This window comes from Oncorhynchus nerka, linkage group LG7 (genome assembly GCF_034236695.1).
Source record: "Oncorhynchus nerka isolate Pitt River linkage group LG7, Oner_Uvic_2.0, whole genome shotgun sequence".
Taxonomy (NCBI): Eukaryota; Metazoa; Chordata; class Actinopteri; order Salmoniformes; family Salmonidae; genus Oncorhynchus; species Oncorhynchus nerka.
In genome coordinates, this window is record NC_088402.1 from 21,509,990 (window position 1) to 21,517,905 (window position 7,916).

Consider the following 7,916-nt stretch of genomic DNA (forward strand, 5'->3'; position numbering starts at 1 on the left):
ATGACCAGCCTTTCAAAGCACTTCATGGCTACCGACGTGTGTGCTACGGGGTGGTAGTCATTTAGGCAAGTTATCTTTACTTGGACACAGAGACTATGGTGGTCTGCTTGAAACATGTAGCTATTACAGACTCGGTCAGGGAGAGGTTGAAAATATCAGTGAAGACACTTGCCAGTTGGTCAGTACACGGAGTACACATCCTGGTAACACATATGACCCCGCAGCCTTGTGAATGTTGACAGGAACAGCTGGTGCTCTCATGCATGCTTTAGTGTTGCTTGCCTCAAAGCGGGCATAAAAGGGATTTAGCCCGTCTAGACTGTGCTAGGGGCAGACTCCACTAAGAGACTGTGCTAGGGGCAGACTCCACTAAGAGACTGTGCTAGGGGAAGACTCCACTAAGCTGGCAGGCTGGCTAACAGCCCCTATTTCATTGTGGAGCTAGGGGAGTTAGAGCCCTGTCTATGTTGGTAGATATGATGAGAGCACCCCTCTAGCTAGGATGGAGTCCGTCACTCCTCAACAGTCCAGGCTTGGTCCTGTTTGTGGGTGAGTCCCAGAAAGAGGGCCAGTTATCTACAAATTCTATCTTTTGGGAGGGGCTGAATACACCTTTCAACCAGCGATTGAGTTGTGCGAGTCTGCTGTAAAGCTTATCACTCCCCCTAATTGGGAGGGGGCCAGAGACAATTAGTCGATGCCAACACATCTTTCGAGCTAAATTACATGCCGAAGCTATGTTGCACTTGGTGACCTCTGACTGTTTCATCTTAACATCGTTGCTGCTGACGAGAAAATCTGTTGGCCAGCAAGTTGAAGGGTTTTCATCGCTTGAATTACATTTATTCAGCACCCGCAACGTAACCACGCAATTTAGGCCTTAGGTCTAGAGAGCTCAAAGCTTAAATCATCGCCATGATTTAAAGTTAACTGGAGCAGCCTCAGACGACACTGCCTGACAGGTAAGAAACTAAACTCTCAAGGAGGTCTCCAAAGTGCTCCGTGAATGCCAACGTAGTCTCAGGGTTATGCTTCTGCTGCTGTGACTGAAGATGTCTCAAAGCTCTTCTGATTAGCTGTTACAGTACTTTATATGTCCTCTAGCTCTTTTCTTTTCCTCTCAGACTTTGGTTCACTTCTGCTCTTTCTTTGGCATTTTCTTTGGGCTGTAGCTATGAGCTGACTACAGTATTTCTGCTGGAAAATCGCTCATCGTCCTACACGTTGGCACAGTAGGCTATGAATGCAGTGTTAAATATGGTTAAAATATAGCCTTTTGTCAGTGCAGCCACTGCAGCGCCAGCCACACATGGGCTAACCACCACACATGGTTGCAGAGAGAGAGGAGAAACTGCTATCCCACCACAGAGAGAGTGGAGAATGCTAACCCACCACAGAGAGAAAGGAGCCTGCTAACCCATCACAGAGCTGCATAGAGAGAGAGGAGACTGCTGACCCACCACAGAGCTGCTGAGGGAGAGAGAGAGAGAGGAGACTGCTAACCCATCACAGAGCTGCAGAGAGAGAGAGAGGAGACTGCTAACCCACCACAGAGCTGCAGAGAGAGAGAGAGGAGACTGCTAACCCACCACAGAGCTGCAGAGAGAGAGAGAGAGAGGACTGCTAACCCACCACAGAGCTGCAGAGAGAGAGAGGAGACTGCTAACCCATCAACAGAGTGAGGAGCCTGCTAACCCACCACAGCGCTGAGAGAGAGAGAGAGAGAGAGAGAAGAGACTGCTAACCCATCAACAGAAAGGAGACTGCTAACCCATCAACAGAGCTGCAGAGAGAGAGAAAGGAGACTGCTAACCCATCAGATCTGCAGAGAGAGAGGAGACTACTAACCCATCACAGAGCTGCAGAGAGAGAGAGGAGACTACTAACCCATCACAGAGCTGCAGAGAGAGAGAGAGAGAGAGAGAGAGGAGACTACTAACCCATCACAGAGCTGCAGAGAGAGAGAGAGAGAGAGGAGACTACTAACCCATCACACAGCTGCAGAGAGAGAGAAGGAGAGAGAGAGAGGAGACTGCTAACCCACCACACAGAGAGAGAGAGAGGAGACTGCTAACCCACCACAGAGCTGCAGAGAGAGAGGAGTCTGCTAACCCATCAACAGAGAGAAAGGAGTCTGCTAACCCACCACAGAGAGAGAGAGAGGAGACTGCTAACCCACCACAGAGCTGCAGAGAGAGAGAGAGAGAGAGAGAGGAGACTGCTAACCCACCACAGAGCTGAGAGAGAGAGAGAGAGAGAGAGGGGAGACTGCTAACCCATCAACAGAGAGAAAGGAGTCTGCTAACCCATCACCAGAGCTGCAGAGAGAGAGGCTAGACACGTGCCGAAGAGCTGTCCGAGATAGATCACCTGGCCTTTTTTGTTCTGTGTGACACGGATGTTTAAATGGAGGCACTAGCGTAGTAGGAGGTCTTGCCCCCCAGAGAGCATATGTGACCGACCTAGACCTATTCGGTCTTATATAGCAACATTTTTATTTTATTTTATTTTTACATTGGCTAAAAGTAGACTCAGAGCTACAAACGATATATCTTACACTGCATTTGAGGAACAATGGGAAAGTAATTAAACTTGCAACCTCACTTTTGAGAAAATGTTTTGGTAGACCTACTGGAGAGCTCTTCTTTATCTACACCCATTCAGCATTGTTCACACCCTCTTAAGCCTTAACCCCACCCATCTCTTTAAGGATTCACATGTGAGGCCATGTGCTAAACAGAGTGAGGAAGGTAGTGTAGTAAACAACCAAAGGTTTCAAGACTAAAATTGGTGAAACTAGTAACCTACTATAAGGGAAAAAACTCCATGTAAAAAGACACTTTTTATAGTCGTTGGCCTGTATCCTAATCCTAGACTTTGGTGCAGGTCATGTTGTTCTTCACATTACCGTCTTTGGTAAACACACACTCAGTTAGCAGTTTTAAAGCTAATTTCCTGTAATGAAAAACAATGATAATTGCGGTTTTCGAAGTGAACACGTCAGATTAGCTGTGAAACTGCAAATATTCCTCTCTGCCACATGGCAACATAAATACACCCCTCCCTAAAAAAAGGGAGTCCCTGTGACACTGAATGTAGACTGTTCTGTCCTGTGAAGGTGGTGCATTCTGGTTCAAATGACAACAGAGAAATAGATGTACACACAAGGCCACTGGGCGGCTTTGTGTGTCCAAATCAATCTTTGTTCATTCTATCCTCCCGAATGTATACAGCTACGGACTAAGACAACATCTGTGGCCAAGGCCATAGAAATTCTCTCTCCCCCTCTGTCCCTCCGTCCCTCCCCTCACATAGGACACAATTCTGTCAGATGGAAGAGAACAAACAGAAGGGCGAACGACAGCTTTAAAAATTGGTTAATTTAGCTAAATAAACCCTGTGATCCAAAAAACAGCGCCCAGGGCAATGTTGTTTGTTTGTCACACGAAGCCTCCTCCTCCTCCCCCACAGAGCCAAGCTTTTTCAAAGTAATCCCAAAAGCAGGCTTTGTTTTTCAATAAAGTGCCTGGTCTATTTCCCAGCATCAAAAAGCAACACTCATTGAATTAGTTCCTGAGGAATACAACAAACTGAATACAAAACAACAAACCCGTGTGACATGACTGCTGGGAAAAGGCGGAGAACCAATTCCAGACAGACAGACAGACAGACAGAGCCTGAGACTATTTTAAAATGGTTACCTTTATGACAGGCATATTCCCTGAAACACTGAAGAAATACAGTGTGACAAGTTCAAAATGTCTCCCAGGCAGACAATCAAACAGGCTATAAATAAAGAGAAGACCCACGTCTTCGCCTGAGATTCCTTTGAAGCTTTGAAGACGAGAACACACGTTGGTGTGCGTGTGTGATCAGGTTAGAATGGCTTGAGATTATAACAAAGAATCTGAGTGGTAAAACACTTCTTGAGACCTTGAGTTGGTTGTTTGAGTGAGCTTTATAAGTAGGCCTAAACTGTTAAAGCTGCAACTTTTTGGGTAACCCAACCATATTCACATAGAAATATGAGTTATATCTATCATTCCCATTGAAAGCAAGTCTTAAGAAATGACATATGTTCCATGTGCTCTATTTCTATGCTTCCTGTGCTTAAGTTACATTTTTGCATCTTCTACTTTTGGTTTTGTGCACCAGCTTCAAACAACTGAAAATAGATGTCTTGGCACCCACACACCAGACTATGTGCAACATTCAGACACAGACTCAGGTCCTATGCACAAATGTACTTTTTAACTTATTTTAGTATTCCCAACAATCTTGTTATTTATTCTAGGGACAGTATGGCATCCCTCCAGGTAGATCATATGAGATGGATAATTAGGAAATAAATAACACTGAGGGTGTAGATCAAATTAAGCTCTGAATAATATCTCTGTATGCTGATTCTCTTAAAAAAGATAGGCTTCCTCTCTCTGATAATGAAATAATTTGGCCCTGTTAATTCTGCTGCCCTACAGCCACAGAGATTGGAATCGCTACATACATTTTTTGACTAGATTGATTTGATTTTGAGTAATTTATTTTGAATATCATGTATTGATAACACTGTATAGCTTCAGAATCTAGGGTGTTGAGTTACTGTTTTAAAAAGTGGGCTATCGAGTACACACCGTAGCAAAACGTTTAGCAACGAAAGCGTTTCTTATTGGACAAATTCAGGGTAGTCTCTCCCTGTTTCGACCTTTTTACCTCCATTTGGTTCCTAGCGAAGACACTCCAATTTCTGTTCCAAACTATAACTGAGAACATGTTCCACATTACTCCAAGATTGGTGCCCTCAAGCAAAATAGTGATTGGAGGGAGAGCTAAGAATGGAGCCGGCCGTGGTATCAACATCAATAACAAATAATCTCTCCAATGAGAAGACAGAATTTATCAAATGTGTTAAGAAGTAAATCATTTCAAAGAGAACGTACACTCTGAGGTAGAAAAACTCAATTAGAAACAATGGCAGTCGAAGAAGAAAAGTATTGTGGAACTTGGGCCCAAGGCGCCCCTATTTTATGTTTCCAGATTTGTCAAATGGCTAAAGTAGAATGTCAGTTAGTCAATAAAGCCCAGGGGATGGCAGAGTACTATTAAATAGAAATTACAGGCAGTAGAAATGTATTTTCCAGGGTTTGGTTGTTTTTGGCCATTCTGGGCACCTCTCGATGCCTGTCAGAGTGTGCCCCAATGATATCTCCTTCTTCTTGAAGGGTGCACTTGTTCACTTCCCTTCATGGATTTGAAAGGAAATTACTGGCAAATGAAAACTCCATCTGACCTGTGCCAACACCAATCCAGTGTTTGTACATTTCTGGGATGTAATGAACGAGTGTACACTTCAGGAGGCAGGATAGATAATTGGGACGTATCCTAGGTGTAGTGAGAGGTTAGTGAGCGTGTTACGGAGAAACGTGTTTCCCATCACATCAGTGACACCCTTAACAGATTGATTAGTGTTGCCTGCTTTAAGAGGAGAGTAGCTGCCCCCCGCGGTGCTGAGGCCTTTAGCAGCTTTCACACACAGCACGACTGCTCACAACTTCAGATGAGATGAGCAAAGGTTTCACTCACAGGTGAGTCCAGGGTGCACTCACATTATCTCCTTTCAGTGTCTGGGGATAAGTGTGTTTTAGTACTAATTTGGCATGTCACAGATTTCTGATCACTCCATTTTGAGTTTTTGAACAACTATTTTTGCTGCACTTCAGACGATGACACTGAGTAGGGATTTTTGCCTTCTGACAAGTCTGGCAATTTGTAAGGTATAGATTAAATGCATTGTATTGTGTATTAGTAACCTTTGACACTTGGTGAAACAAATATTGTTTTATAAGATCATTATTGCAACTTCGCTGAAAAGCAATAACATCCTGGGAAAGCCATGACCTGTTTGAGCTCCTGAGGCAAAGCATAGAGAGAGCGAGAGACAGAAAGAATTTACAAAAAAACAGAGCAAACTAGAATGCTATTTGGCGCTAAACAGAGAGTACACAGTGGCAGAATACCTGACCACTGTGACTGACCCAAAATGAAGGAAAGCTTTGACAATGTGCAGACTCGGTGAGCATTGCTATTTCCCAAAACTGACTGTATGTGTGTCTCTGTCAAAGTAGTGTCGATGTCTTTCCATTTGGATTCATATTCTGAATTGCACCAACACACCAGGTCTCAATTGGGCTGACACATAATAATCTTTTAGGTTTGGTAAGGCCACACCCCCACAGTTGTTTGGTAATTGTAATGTTGTATATCTAGTTCTTGGTCTCTTACTGTTCCAGATAAACCTTGATATTGTTTATCCCATTCTTTAAACTGTTTAGGTGCAATACCTATGGGCAGTGATTGGAACAAATACAGTAACCTCGGCAGGATGTTCATTTTGATTGTTTCACTTCTACTACTAAGATCCAAGAGAAGTGAATTCCACCTGTCTAGGTCATCATATATTTTCTTGTTAATGTGATTGTAATTCATGCAATAAAGTTTGAGTGTATCTTTTGGAAAATTTACTCCCAGATATTTAATCGGTGAAGAGGTCCAGGTGAAGTTATGCCTACTCTTCAGCTCTTCTTGTGGGGTATACTTATATAGTAGGGCTTGGGTCTTGTGTACGTTAAGCACACAGACCCCCCCTCCCTCAGAGTCCAGTTAAAACAGGCCTTAAGTAGAGGTGTTAATTGTTCTCTGAAGGTCTTGAACCATTCTGGAGGGAAGCCATCAGTGCCTGGAGACTTGTTGACTTTTTGTTGAGATATTGCTTTATTAATTTCTCCGGTGGACATTTCTAAAGGTAGTCTATCATTTTGCTCTGTCCCAATTGAGGGGAGATCAAGTGAGTTCAAAAGTGCTCTATTGTCTGTGCATCTGCCCTCTCTGGTTGCTTGTACAGATTTGTGTATTATGATTCAAATGCATTCTGTATTTCATCTCATTTGCATGTGATCTTTTATGTTTTGGGGTCTTTTGTTTTGAAAATTGTATTCTGTGCTGGTTGTTTCCTGAGTCTCCATGCTAGTAATTTGGTTTCCTTTGAGCCTGCTTCATAATATCGTTGTTTCAGGAACCTGAGTTTCTCTACTTCTTCTCTATAAATCTGGTCAATTTCCTGTTTTACCTTTTGAATCTCTTGTAATATAAGAGTGTCTTTGTATTGACTATGAGTTTCTTAGGGTTTCCTGTAATTTCAGCAGTTTCTGTGCTTTAATCTTTTTCTTGAGAGATGATGTGGCTATGAACTTCCCTATAATAACCGCCTTAGCTGCATCCCACAATATATCATTGTCATTATTCTCCAGATAGATGTTCAATTCTGTCTTTATTGATTCCTTGAATGCTGGATCATTCAGCATGCTTGTATTAAGTCTCCATATAGTATTTCTTGGTTTGCTATCAAGGTGTAGAGTTAGGTAAACTCCATTGTGATCTGATAAATCGCTCTGCCCGATTTTACAATCCTTAATCCTGGGTTTATCTGCACGGTACATGAAAAAAATTGTCTAACCTGGAGTATTCAGTGTGGCGGGCTGAGTAAAAAGTATATTCCTTATCGGTCTTGTGGATGTCACGCCATACATTGAGCAGTCCTAGATCCTGCAGTATCTTACTGATCTTTTTAGCAACTAGATTCATTTCCTATTTTGGCCCCTCACTCAGATATGAAAATGCGTGACGTAGTCACAGACAAGACCTGTTGGAACTGAAAATAATAAGGGCGCCTATTTCGTCGCTTATACACATCGGTTAATTACAAGTGAAAACCATATCGGTCATGCTTGCATATCATGAATCCTCCCCTTGATATGCCCTTCTGTCACCCCGTTGTCAATTTGTCATTAAGCATCAGCTAATATATATGTTATTACCGTGACGCTACTTAGTGTGTTCGTAAAGAACACAGACTTTTGGCT